General features: G+C 44.7%; 1 long non-coding RNA gene across 1 annotated transcript in view; it reads right to left on the reverse strand.

Annotated features, from left to right (window-relative positions):
• Positions 1-6,888: 6,888 nt before the first annotated feature.
• Positions 6,889-12,919, reverse strand: part of LOC144991814 (uncharacterized) — a 45,701-nt gene continuing 39,670 nt past the window's right edge. The window contains exon 2 of the long non-coding RNA XR_013655434.1: positions 6,889-7,844. This is a non-coding gene — a long non-coding RNA (uncharacterized LOC144991814). The remainder of the gene's footprint in view (positions 7,845-12,919) is intronic.

The raw sequence follows: 12,919 nt of genomic DNA on the forward strand, positions 1-12,919 counted from the left end.
TTAATTTCTTGTACAGGCTTAAACAAAAGCTCTGGAAATAACCAAACAACCTGGCACAGGACAAAGGGAGACAGACTATTTAAGACATGAGGGAGGGAACACAGATGGAACCAATCAGAGGAAATTACACAGTCACACCTGTGGGGAACAGACAAGAGCAGGAAGGAACATGGCCTGAAATGAGAGGAGTGTTAGTGTTTCAAAATAAAACAGGAAGTGTAACACGAGACAACACAAATGACAGACAGACCAGAAGTGCACAACTCAGGACAAATGATAAGAACGACAAGACATGACACCTTGTTCCCATTTAGCTCAAAAAGTCGCTCAGTTCTAACAAAAATACCAGCCAAAGCTCGTCTTTAGCGGTGTAGCTTTCCACAAAATCTGGTATCAGACCGTGGAATTAGAGAAAAAAACAATGAAGCTCAGAGACGCTGGTCTTTCTGCCCTTTTGCGGCAGTTATCACACTACATCTCCCATGATGCATTGGGTTAAAGTGATAGCGCCCCAGCGTACAATGAGTCATCCTTGTTAAACGTCTTGAAACCACAACGAACACACTGTTTGTAAATTTTCTAACTCAGCTTTTATGTTATCATTTAGAAAAAACAGCTGCAACTTCCTGCTTTTTCTGCCACAATAATCCAAGAAATGCACGTGAGATTGCCGGGGGGGGGGGGGGGGGGGGGTTGTAGATCAATACAGACTATGAGTTTCTGCTTTTTTTCTTTTTGGGATGCTGGTGTGCCGCGGGATTTTTGTCAAGGTTAAAGTGTGCGGTGGCTCAAAAAAGGTTGAAAAACACTGGTCTAAAGGCTAGTGATCCTGGTGTTGGGCAACAGGCAGCTCTCCGCGTGCACCGTTTCACCTGGCAGTCAGAGCCGACACCACCCCTCCCCTTTCGTTCTCACTCACGCCCCCTTGATACATGGCCCACCGATCAGCAACACCTGCTCTTAATTAGAAGGGAGTTATAAAAGATCCGAGGTGGAAAGTGCAGAGAAGACATGCCCAGGAAAGCAGACCGCCAGGCCATGTCCTGCAAAGGGCTACATCTGCTACAACAATACATAGAATTCAATTGGAAAATACTAAATTGAACTAACAAACTGACTAAACTAAACTGGTATCCCTGCTCGTAGACGCTCCTTCGCGGTAAGGAAAAGCTCATAATAAAAACGGATTCCGGAAAAAACGAAGAAGCCTCAGGGGTGCCCACATGAAGGAGGGATCTTCCCCCAGGACGGACAGGAGATTACCAGAACTCATAGAGAAGAATTATCTTATCTAACTCTAAAACTACATATCTAAAGTCCAGCAGACGAGCTTCATCCAGGTGGAGTTGGGGGGGGGGGGGTGGCCGGGGGCGCGAGTCGAGCCGGAGACAGGATCCACAGCCAGGTGTAGAAGCAGGAGCAGAGACGAGGTACACGGCCAGGTACAGGAGCACGGACGAGCCAGAGGCAGGATCCACAGCCAGGTGTAGAACCAGTAGTAGAGGCGAGCCAGAGACGAGGTACACGTTTAGGTACAGAAGCACGGATGAGCCAACTGCAATCTGAAAGCACTCCCACTCCCCAGGAGGGGATTGGGAATAGAGGGACAGTACATGAATCGCACTGCACCAAACAGAGGCATGGAGAACTAAATGATGATATCAGGTGCAGCTCAGGCGGACACAATGGTGGAGTCAGGGAGTGGCAGAATCAGAGTCTTTAATATAAATCCAGGAGGCCATCCAAAAGAGAAATACGAACAGGAGCAAAAGCACTGGGAACTCTGGAAATAATGGCTGGATTGCCCACAGTGAAAGAAAGAAAATCTGACACTGGCTTGTGAAGAAGCCAGTGCCAGCTTATATAGGGAAGACAATGAGACACAGGTGAAGCACATTAAAGAGGAAGCAGATCACACAGCAGGAACTGGAAATGAAAGAGGGGAAGGACAGGAATACAAAATAAACAGGAAGTGATAACCAGAAAGCTTACTAGTCCTGACAGATGAATAATAATCAAGAATAGAGAAGAGAAGGAGAGTAGAAGTAGATGAGAAAAGAGAACAGAACCCCAGTGCACCATAGCTACCCCAGATTCAACTTCTAGCAGCCTACTAACAACTAATTTTTTTTTGTTATTAAGTTTAATTTAAACACATTAACATTAAGTTAAATAATCTCTGAATGCTAGCTAGTCTGATAATAATCTTGTCCAAAGAGGAATGTTTTCAGTCTAACTTTGAATGTAGAAACTGTGTCGGCCTCTCTTCCATGAGATGGGAGTTTATTCCATAAAACAGGAGCTTGGTGGCTAAACGCTCTACCTCCAACCGTACTTTTACAAGAACCACAAGCAGTCCTGCATTTTGGGAGCGATGAGTTCTGTTTGGATAGTAAGGGACTATGAGGTCTTTGATATTGGATGGGGCCATACCATGTAAGGCCTTATAGGTTAACAGGAGGATCTTGAACTTGATTCTAGAATCAACTTGGAGCCAATGGAGTGAAACTAACACAGGAGTGATGTGATCTCTTCTGCTAGTTCCTGCTAACAATCTAGCTGCTGCGTTCTGAACAAGCTGGAGACTTCTTAAGGAACTCTTAGGACACGCTGCTAACAAAGAGTTACAGTAATCCAGTCTAGACGTAACAAATGCATGGATGAGTTTTTCAGCATCACTCTTAGAAAGTATATTTCTGATCTTAGCAATATTCCGCAGGTGAAAAAAGGCAGTTCTACATGCCTGAAATATGTGAGCCTTAAATGATAAATCCTGGTCAAATGAAACCCCAAGGTTTCTAACTGTGGAATTGGGGGCTATACCTACGCCATCCAGGGAGACTATCTGATCATCTCTGAGGTTTTTAGGACCTAATATAATGACCTCAGTATTTTCTGGGTTCAGGAGGAGGTAATTAATTGTCATCCAGGTCTTGATGTTTCTGATGCAGGCATTCATTCATCTTCTGCCGTTCATTCCTTTCGTTCACTGGGCTATCAGAGCCTATCCCGGCCACTTATGGCCGAAGGTAGGGGACTCCCTGGACAGTTCGCCAGTCTGTCGCAGGGTCACACATATCACAGACCCATGCAAACTCACACTCACACCTATGGACAATTTGGAGTGATGAATTAACCTATGATGTTTTTGGACGGTGGGAGGAAGCCGGAGTCCCCGGAGAGAACCCACGCATGCACGGGGAGAACATGCAAACTCCACACGGAAAGGTCCGCCATTGTTGTTCTGTTTTCGGGTCCCCCAGCCGGGACTTGAACCAGGGGCCTTCTTGCTGTGAGGCAGACCGCTAACCACTGTGCCACCGGGCAGCCATGCAGGCATTCAGTTTCTGTATATTGTCATTCTTGTCAGGTTTAATGGATAAATACAACTGTGTATCGTCAGCATAACAATGAAAACTAATGCTGTGTTTCCTGATTACATTTCCCAAGGAAAACATGTCACAAACAGTATGGGTCCTAAAACTGAGCCCTGTGGGACTCCATAGTTAACTGGAGTGCACTGGGAGGACTGTCCATTTATATTAACGAACTGGTACCTATCGGATAAATAGGATTCAAACCACTGGAGGGCAGATCCTCTGATCCCAATGTCATGTTCTAATCTTTGAAGTAAAACACAGTGGTCGATAGTGGCAAAGGCTGCACTGAGGTCTAACAGGACCAGAATAGAAAGTAGTCCCTTTTTTAGGGCCAATAATAAGTCATTAGAGACTGTAACTAGTGCAGTTTCTGTGCTGTGGTGAGGTCTAAACCCCGACTGAAAGTCTTCAAAGTGGCTATTGTCCTGTAGGTGGCGGTAAACTACGACTTTTTCTAGGTGTTGCACCGAGTAAAAACTGATAAGTGCCGTAAAGCAAGTCAAAGTTTTATTAACACAGGATCATTATATACCTTTATACCAATGACACCACAGCAAACGTGCGAAAAAGAAGAATCACAATCAATGCAAAACCAAAAAATTAAAAATTCAAACATGCAAGAAAACTGTGATGCACAGCCCACTCAGTCAGATACGGCACTTAAAAATAATGTCCAGTATAAATGAAAGGAAGTGACTTTAACAAAATGACAAACAAAATAGAAAGAAGTAGTCCGCTCTTGCACTTGATTAGTCAATCATGCCGCATGAGCCCGTGAGGAGCGGACAAACAAAACACAAAACCAAAAAAACTAAAACAGGACAGCAGGGCACAGTATTCCAACACTAAAAACAGAATAAGCACCATATTAAAAACATTTGATGAAAAATAATTTACCATTTGTTTAAAATACACCTCTGCTGTGATAAAAGTGTAAAATACCTGGTGCCTTGCAAAACCTCACGCCCAGTCTTTAAAACCCCCGATAAAACAGGATCTACCTCTGCCTTGATCCTGTCATAAAATAAAAATTAAACATCAAGCACTGCTTAAAAACATCATCCACGGGTAAGGATAAAAGCAGTCTTACTGCACTCTCTGCTCGAGCCAACTCACGCTGCTCCCTGAGCTAACCGGCTTTCTCACAGGAAGCTAGCACCATAGCAACCACACGTCAACTTCCTTTTTATACCCTCTGTACAATGGGTTTAGCGACACCCTCAGGTGCCTCCCGTTACATAGGATTTTAGAAATAAAGGGGAGGTTTGATATTGGTCTATAGTTGGCCAGATTGCTAGGATCTAAACTGGGCTTTTTCAGAAGAGGTTTAACAACTGCATATTTAAAAGACTGTGGTACATAACCTGTTTCCAGAGAGTTATTTATTATCGTTAATATGGAATCATTAATTAGGGGGAAGGTTTCTTTAAAACATCTTGTGGGAAGTGGGTCTAACAGACAAGTTGAGATTTCGAAGGACGTAATAATTGATGCTATTTCTGCTTGATCCACAGCAGTGAAGCAGTCTAATGTTACAGAGGTTTCTATGGATGCCTCCACTTTAACCGCTTGATAGTAGGAATGGGCTGATAGTAGGAATAACTTATGTCTAATATTTGAGATTTTACTATCGAAAAATGTAAGAAAATCATCAGAGCTGAGAGAAACAGGAACATTTGGTTCTAATGAGCTCTGACTGCGAGTTAATTTAGCAATAGTGCTAAAAAGAAATCTTGGATTATTTCCATTCTCTGATATTAAGGTTGAATAGTACTGGTTTCTAGCTCTACGCAGAGCTTTTTTATAATTTAATAGGCTATGTTTCCAGATATCCAGAGACTGCTCTGAACCGGAGCGGTTTCTTGTTTAAGAGAACGAGTTTCAGCGTTAAACCACGGTGCTACTCGGTTTTCTCTGACGAACTTAGGTTTCAGGGGGCAACAACATCAAGTGTACTCCTGAGGGCTTGTTAGGCATCATTAACAAAGTGGTCATTTATACTAGGACTGATGCTATGGGAGCTGGACTCAGAGTATTTTCTCAGACTGTCACTAAGTACTGGTTGAACTGTGAGTTTAAACTCTGACACAGAACGGTCAGTTAAAGTTCTTCTAAGTTGTTTCTTATTCACTGAGGAAGGACACTCAGCTGGCTGATCTCTATACCATGGGTTAAAACAGGGTCCAGGTTGTGCTTATGACAGTGAGTGGGTTCATTTACACTTTGGGTGAAACCAACTCATCCACTAAGCTGTAAAAGCATTTTCCTTGACAGTCACTGGGGTCAACAACATGAATAATAAAATCCCCTAATATTATAATTTGATCAGAATCAAAAATAGTCGATAGGAAGTTGGAAAACTCAGTTAAAAATTTTGAATACGGGCCGGGGGGGGATAAATAATTAAAAATAAAACAGGTTTTCTAGTCTTCCTCTTTGGGTGATTTTTAGACAATATGATGCTTTCAAAGGAGTTATAAACATTATTTTACTTTAGGGCTTAGAAGTAAGCTAGACTGTGATATTACTGCCAAACCACCTCCTTTCCATGGATCTCTGATGGTTAGCATAACTGGGGGGGGGGGTTGGTGCTTCATTCAGGCTAACATAGTCATCCTGTTAGAACCAACTTTCTGTTAAGGCTAGTAGACTAAGGTTGTTATCATTAATTAGCTGATTGACCAAGAGGGACTTAGAGGAAATGGATCAAGTAGGATCAGAGTAGGATGGATGCCATCTAACCGCATGAGACTGGGTTTCCCCGAGAAACGTGCTCCAATTATCCACAAAACCAACGCCGTTTTCTGGGCACCATCTAGAAAGCCAGCGGTTAAATGATGAAAAACGGCTGTACATTTCATCATTGACTATGTTCGGCAGGGGACCAGAGAAAATGACAGTGTCGGACATCGTCTTAGCCAGTTTACACACTGAAGCTACGTTTAACTTAACCACCTCTGATTGTCTCCGTCGGGCATCATTACCGCCTGCGTGAATCACGACTCGACGGAACCTGGACTTACTCTGAGCTAACATCCTGAAGTTCCCCTCGATGTCACCAACTCTGGCCCCTGGATAACACCTGACTGTAGCCGCTGGGAGCTCCACGTTTCTAACTTCAGAAGAGCCAATAACCAGAGTTGAGGATTCAGCGGGTGTGTCGCTGAGGGGGGAGAACCTATTACTAACGTGGAGTCTCGGGTGCTCTAAGATTTTGCGTTTAGCACTATGTTTCCTCCCAACCGGTACAAACCCCTGTGTGTTTCCCGGCTGCTGTAAAGGCTCTGGGGTGCTAACTGGGTTAGCCCTGGCAACGCGGCCCGCACTACGAGTAACAACCTGGCTAGCCGGCGTAGCTTCCACTGTGTGGAGCCGTGCCTCTAACTCAGGGGTCGGGAACCTTTTTGGCCAGGAGAGCCATAAACGCCACATATTTTTAAATGTAATTTCGAAAGAGCCATACAATAATGTAGTGTCCCTTTCCCACACTAAGGCACGGAGACTTAACCTCTTTTAGGGTTCTTTATTCTGGTTACTGTAGACCGCAACAAACGCCGTACAATCAATTCAGCAACTCCTGAATCTCTCCCGCCGAGACGAGAGCGCTTCTCCCAACTTTATATTCCCCCGTCCTGCTCCAGCCCTCCCATTTTCCTTATTCGGCCCATAGCTGAACCCCATTGGTCCAAACTCCCTAACAACAGGCTGAGCGACAGAACTGAGGGCCAATCAGATCTCTGCTTGAACGATGCGTTCCATGAACTCCAGAACTTTTAAGGCGGCCCAACAGCCAAGTTAAACTCAGTCCGCGACAATTTGTTTAAAACTAAAATACAAGTGAATGTGTGCATTTGATGTAATTTCAACATTTTTAAAGTCCAATAAGTCTGTGGATTCTTTTTAATAACATTGTTATACTGTTGCTAATAAATGATGAGTATTTCTCGTGGTGGTTTTGCTGATGGTCTAGTCTGGTTGATCCGTGGTGAGTTTCTGCTTCATGCAGGCGTTGAGACTTTAAACGTGATCATAGTCTGAATGTTCTGTAGATGTGAGACAGACATGGAACCAAACACACCCACCCACGCTGCAGGAGTGACGGGCAGCAGGTTTACGTTTTTACCATCTCTGCGCGATTCACCTGCTGCCGGTCCCCCCCCCCCCCACCCCCTCTGCTTTCTTCCTCACACATCCCGTCCCCAAAACTGCGCGCTCTTCCTCAGGGAGGCAATTCAAAGGTTTCCGGGTGGTACAAACTCTGTGAAATAATAGATAACAGTAAACTGATAGTTTTTTCTCCAAGCACCGCTACTACTGCGCGCCTCTGGCATTGCATCGCGCCCGAGAAGGACTGGTCTAATGAAAAAAAAAAACTATAATTAAAGATTTGTCTGCGAGCCACATGTGACCATCAAAAGAGCCATATATGGCTCGCGAGCCATAGGTTCCCGACCCCTGCTCTAACTGCTCTAGCCTGGCCTCCAAGTCTAACACAAGACTACACTTAACACACCTACCGCTATCTTCACTAAAGGAGGCAGGATCCTCACTAAACATATGGCACATGGAGCAGGAGAAAGGGGGAAAGGCGGAAGGAGTGGTGGCCATGCTAAAAAAAGTGCAAAGCTAGGGCTAGCGGTGTTTAGCTTAGGAGAAGTAGTTTATTTAGCAAACTGAGAATAAAGTGGACAGTAAGCGGTTAACAGTAGTGTATTTGCAACTAAAAGGTGCAAGATGTGAATGTGAATATTAAACCAAATAACGCTTAAATTAAGCAACAGTTGCTTAATTTAAGCAACTATTAAATTTGCTTAAATTTAATTAAATTTATGCAAATTTCAAGAATTAAATTTAATTCTTGTTTGGCATATGCCAAACAAGAGAGCAACAGTCAAACACGACCAGCACTGAATTACGCTCACCCGGAAATGACGTCACAAGAACTCTGACAATCTCCACCAGGGTTGGCCAGTTTTAACTGTAACTCAGCGGCCATCCATATTTTTATTGTTAGAAATAAATGGACATTGTGGCCAAAAAAAACCCAGGTGCTCTTTGTGTGCTTTCACCTAGATCATTTCCCTAGCCTGTTTAATATCTCTGTTCATTTTATTTATTCATCCCTTCTTTCAACCCTTTACAGTCCTTACATACATATGACACTTATGTTATTACTCTGTATTATCGACTGCTCCCCCAACCCCTCTATCTAACCCCTCTTAACCCTTTAACCGCCATTTGTTGTTTTTCTTTTTAAATTGTTCTGTGCAACAGCTAAGCAAACAGATGAGAGCTGAAGGCCTCTTGTGTTGGACATACAGTGCCTTGCAAAAGTATTTGTCCTCCTTGAACTTTTTAACCTTTTGCCACATTTCAGGCTGCAAACATAAAGGTATAAAATTGTAACTCTTTGTGAAGAATCAACAAGTAGAATTAAATTGGATATTTCAAACTTGTTTAACAAATAAAAATCTGAAATATTGGGCATGCAAAATGATTCAGCCCCTTTACTTTCTGTTAGGATGAGTGGAAGGATCCCAAAGCAGAGACTGAAGCCGAGGGCAGGTTGACAATTTATTCCTCAGGAACAAAAACGAACTCAGACAGAATGCTGAATTCAGGGAGCTAGACGGATAAACAGGACAGGTGCTAAGAGCTACTGAATAGTAATAATCCGGCAGGGAGAAAGAGAAAGGTGCAGGCTTTTAAAGACATGGTGATGAGATGAGAATCAGGTATGCAGTGTAGAGAGGCACCTGGGAAAAGGTCAGCCACGCCCCCCTGCTCCACACTGATCATAACAGTGCCCCCCCCTCAAGAGACGCCACCTGGCGGCCGACCAGGCCTGTCAGGATGACGGGCATAAAAGTCTTCAAGGAGAGCAGGGGCCAGGATAAAGGAGCAGGGAACCCAGGAGCACTCCTCCGGGCCATAACCCTCCCAGTCAACGAGATACTGCAGGCCGCGACCCCGTTGCCGGACATCCAGAAGGCAGCAAACAGGAAACGCCGGATGATTCTCCACCACCAGGGCGGGAGGAGGGGGCTCGGCCAGAGGGCTGAGAACACCGCAGGAGACAGGCTTCAGGAGAGACACATGGAAGGACAGGTGGATGCGCAGGGAGGCAGGCAACTTCAGACGGACCACAGAAGGCTTGATGACCCGGTCGATCTCAAAAGGGCCGATGAACCTCGGAGAGAACTTCCTGGACTCACATTTCAGGGGAATGTCACGTGTGGAAAGCCAAACCTTCTGTACAGGGCTATAGTCCAGGGCTGGGACCCTGTGGCGGTCTGCCAGAGCACGGTTCCGTGAGGCAGTGCGTGGAGGGGGAGGGCTGCCCGGACCTCGTGCCAAACACGACGAGCCCTCCGGAGATTATCCGGGATGGAGGGCACGGCCACCGCTCTCTCCTGAGAGGGTAAGAGGGGAGGCTGATAACCGTAGGATGTCATGAACGGAGACAGACCTGTGGCAGGGCAGACCAAGGAATTATGCGAGTACTCAACCCAGGGAAGATGAGTTGACCAGGATGCAGGGTGACTAGCTGCAACACAGTGCAAAGCTGCCTCCAGGTCCTGGTAAGCCCGCTCAGTCTGGCCGTTGGTCTGGGGGTGGTATCCTGACGACAGGCTAGTTGCTGCTCCAATGGCCCGACTGAAGGCGTTCCACACCCTGGAAGTGAACTGGGGGCCTCTGTCTGACACAATGTCCTGGGGCAGCCCATGTAGCCAGAACACAGGACCAGGAGGTTGGCTGTCTCGAAGGCAGATGGGAGCTTGGAAAGCGTCACAAAATGGACGGACTTGGAAAAACGGTCGACTATGGTCAAGACCGTTGTGTTGCCCTTAGAAGTTGGGAGCCCAGTGACGAAATCCACAGCTATGTGGGACCAGGGTCAATGAGGAATTGAGAGTGGTCGCAGAATTCCAGCTAGTGCGCTATGGGAAACCTGGCCACGAGCACAGACAGAGCAGTCCCGTGTGTCAGCAGACATGGAGGGCCACCAGAAGCACTGTTTAAGCAAGGTCAAGGTCCGGTGTATCCCAGGATGGAAAGCCACCTTGGAGTTGTGACCCCACTGCAGCACGGAGGAACGGGCAGGTGGGGCAACAAACAGGAGACCTGAGGGACATTCAGGAGGAGAGGGAAGGTTTTCCAGAGCCCTCGAAACCTCATGCTCCACCTCCCAGAAGGTTGCACCAACCACACAGGAACATGGTAGGAGGTATCCTTAGGAGTGTTGCTGGAGGCTGGCAGCTCAAATTGTCTGGACAGGGCATCAGGCTTCTGGTTGCGAGATCCTGGGCGGTATGTGAGAGTGAATTGAAACCGTCCCAGGAAAAGGGACCACAGAGCTTGACGGGGATTCAGTCTGCGGGCAGAACGAAGGTAAGACAAGTTCTTATGATCAGTCCATACCAAGAAAGGTTGAGATGTTCCCTCCAGCCAATGGCGCCATTCCTTCAAGGCCAGCACGACTGCCAACAACTCACAATTTCCCACGTCGTAATTCCTCTTAGCAGGAGACAGCTGCCGGGAGAAGAAGGCGCAGGGATGCATCTTCTGATCAGAGGGTGAACGCTGTGAGAGCACTGCCCCAACTCCAGACTCTGAGTGTCATCCACTTTCACCATGAACTGAGCTGTGGGGTCAGGCTGGGACAACACAGGGGCAGAGCAAAACAGATTGTTTAGCTTCACAAAAGCTGCATCAGCAACTGAGGACCAGGATAAGTGTTCCCTGACAGAGGTCAGCTTGGTCAGGGGAGAGGCCACGGAGCTGTAGTTCCTGATAAACCTCCTATAGAAGTTAGCAAACCCCAAAAACCTTTGCAGCTGCTTCCTACTAGTAGGTGTAGGCCAATCTGCAACCGCTTTGATCTTGGCAGGATCTGGTTTGAGTTGGCCCTTCTTGATCACAAACCCAAGAAAACTGACTGTAGATGCATGAATAATGTATTGCGTCAGAACAATTTTTGCCAACAAAAAAAGGATTTAAATGTATTTTTTAAAAGACTATCAACATTTTTATCTACAGAAGACAGTAGATTAATAAATGGTCATTAACTCGTATTAATTAGATTTTAACTCTCGTTAACTCTCCCTTTAAATCTCGTAAATTACAAGAAAAACGTCATAGATTGACGAGGAAAAAACACCAAAGTTTTCCGTTTATCGGAGCCTAGTTTGAAGATGAAATATGTGGAGCCTTTTGTGAAGCTTTATTTCTGGAAATGTTTTAAAAAAAAGAGATTCTGAACCTTTTGATGACTCAAAATCAGATTATTGTCAGTGGAGCTGTCTTTCTGGGGTTCAGTGTCGGTAAAGCGGAGTTTATGTAAAATAAGGGTTCAGAAACAAGTTTGGGTGTAGAGGACCGCTGCAGCCTTTATTCTCCTTTTCATTCACATAACCTGAAGTTCATTTGTCACATTACGTCATGAACCTGTCATCCAAACACCAATGCAGAGGTAAACAGTGTTACATACGCCCCCTCCTCCAGATGAAACGTCCCGTTTCAACATAAAACAATAAAGAGGAATGAAAATAGTCTGTTGTATTAGCACTAGAACGTTGAAAATGACAAAAAAAAGTGCTGCTCCTCAGACGGAAGCATCACACAGACGTAGAAATCTTGTCTTTCATAGAGGAAGAAAGGATTGAAGTGGACATCTGCAGGGACACCGATGTCTTCATCAACGGCTGCAGAGATCCTGCAAACCACCCATCAATAAATAAAACGTTAATAAATCATAAATCAAACAAATGAGCTTCCAAACATTTGGAACGTTATCAATAAACATTCAGCTCACCTGATCAACTACGTTTAGTCGGTCTGCTTTGCTGCTGCGTGGCGTTCACTTTAATCTCGTAAATTTATGAGTTTTTTCTTGTAAATCTACTACTTAAAGTCTTGTAATTTTACTTTTTTATGTATTTGGTGGCCCTAAAACGTGTAATGACGTCATATCCTCCGTTTAAAATCCGAATTGCTTTTAAGATCCAGGGCACTACATTGTGTTTTAGTTGTTAGGGATTAGGGTGGGAATTCGGACACAGCCATGTTCTACTTTATCCTGCAACTTTATACTTAGTGTAACATGTGTGTGATTCAAGCTCATGTGTGTTTGATTTAAGCTTGAGTGTTTTGGTACATTGGTACCTTTAAGGCACATTAAAGCTTGTAAATCAGTGATGGAGGCAGTTCTTGTTCAATGCATTTTTTATTACAAAAAATAAAATAAAATATTTCCACAATAATTTAAATTATTCATTAACATAAAAATGTCTGAACATTTTTTGTATCAAAACGTAGCCCTCATATATTTAAACACTTCTCGCAGAAATGACGTTTTAAAAATAAAAAAGAAAAAGCGATAATTTTCGTAAAGTTATAACTGCATTTCCCACAATGCCTTACATTTTGTATTTGGGTTTTTATTGGTCTTTTTTTAAGGCGAACCCAGTGTTCCGTCTCTGTGTGTGGCTGTTTCTTCCTGTCAATCAACCAAACCCATTTGTTGACCAATCAGAGTT

Source organism: Oryzias latipes, chromosome 4 (genome assembly GCF_053564925.1).
Source record: "Oryzias latipes strain Hd-rR chromosome 4, Olatipes_Hd-rR_3.1".
In the NCBI taxonomy this organism is placed as follows: Eukaryota; Metazoa; Chordata; class Actinopteri; order Beloniformes; family Adrianichthyidae; genus Oryzias; species Oryzias latipes.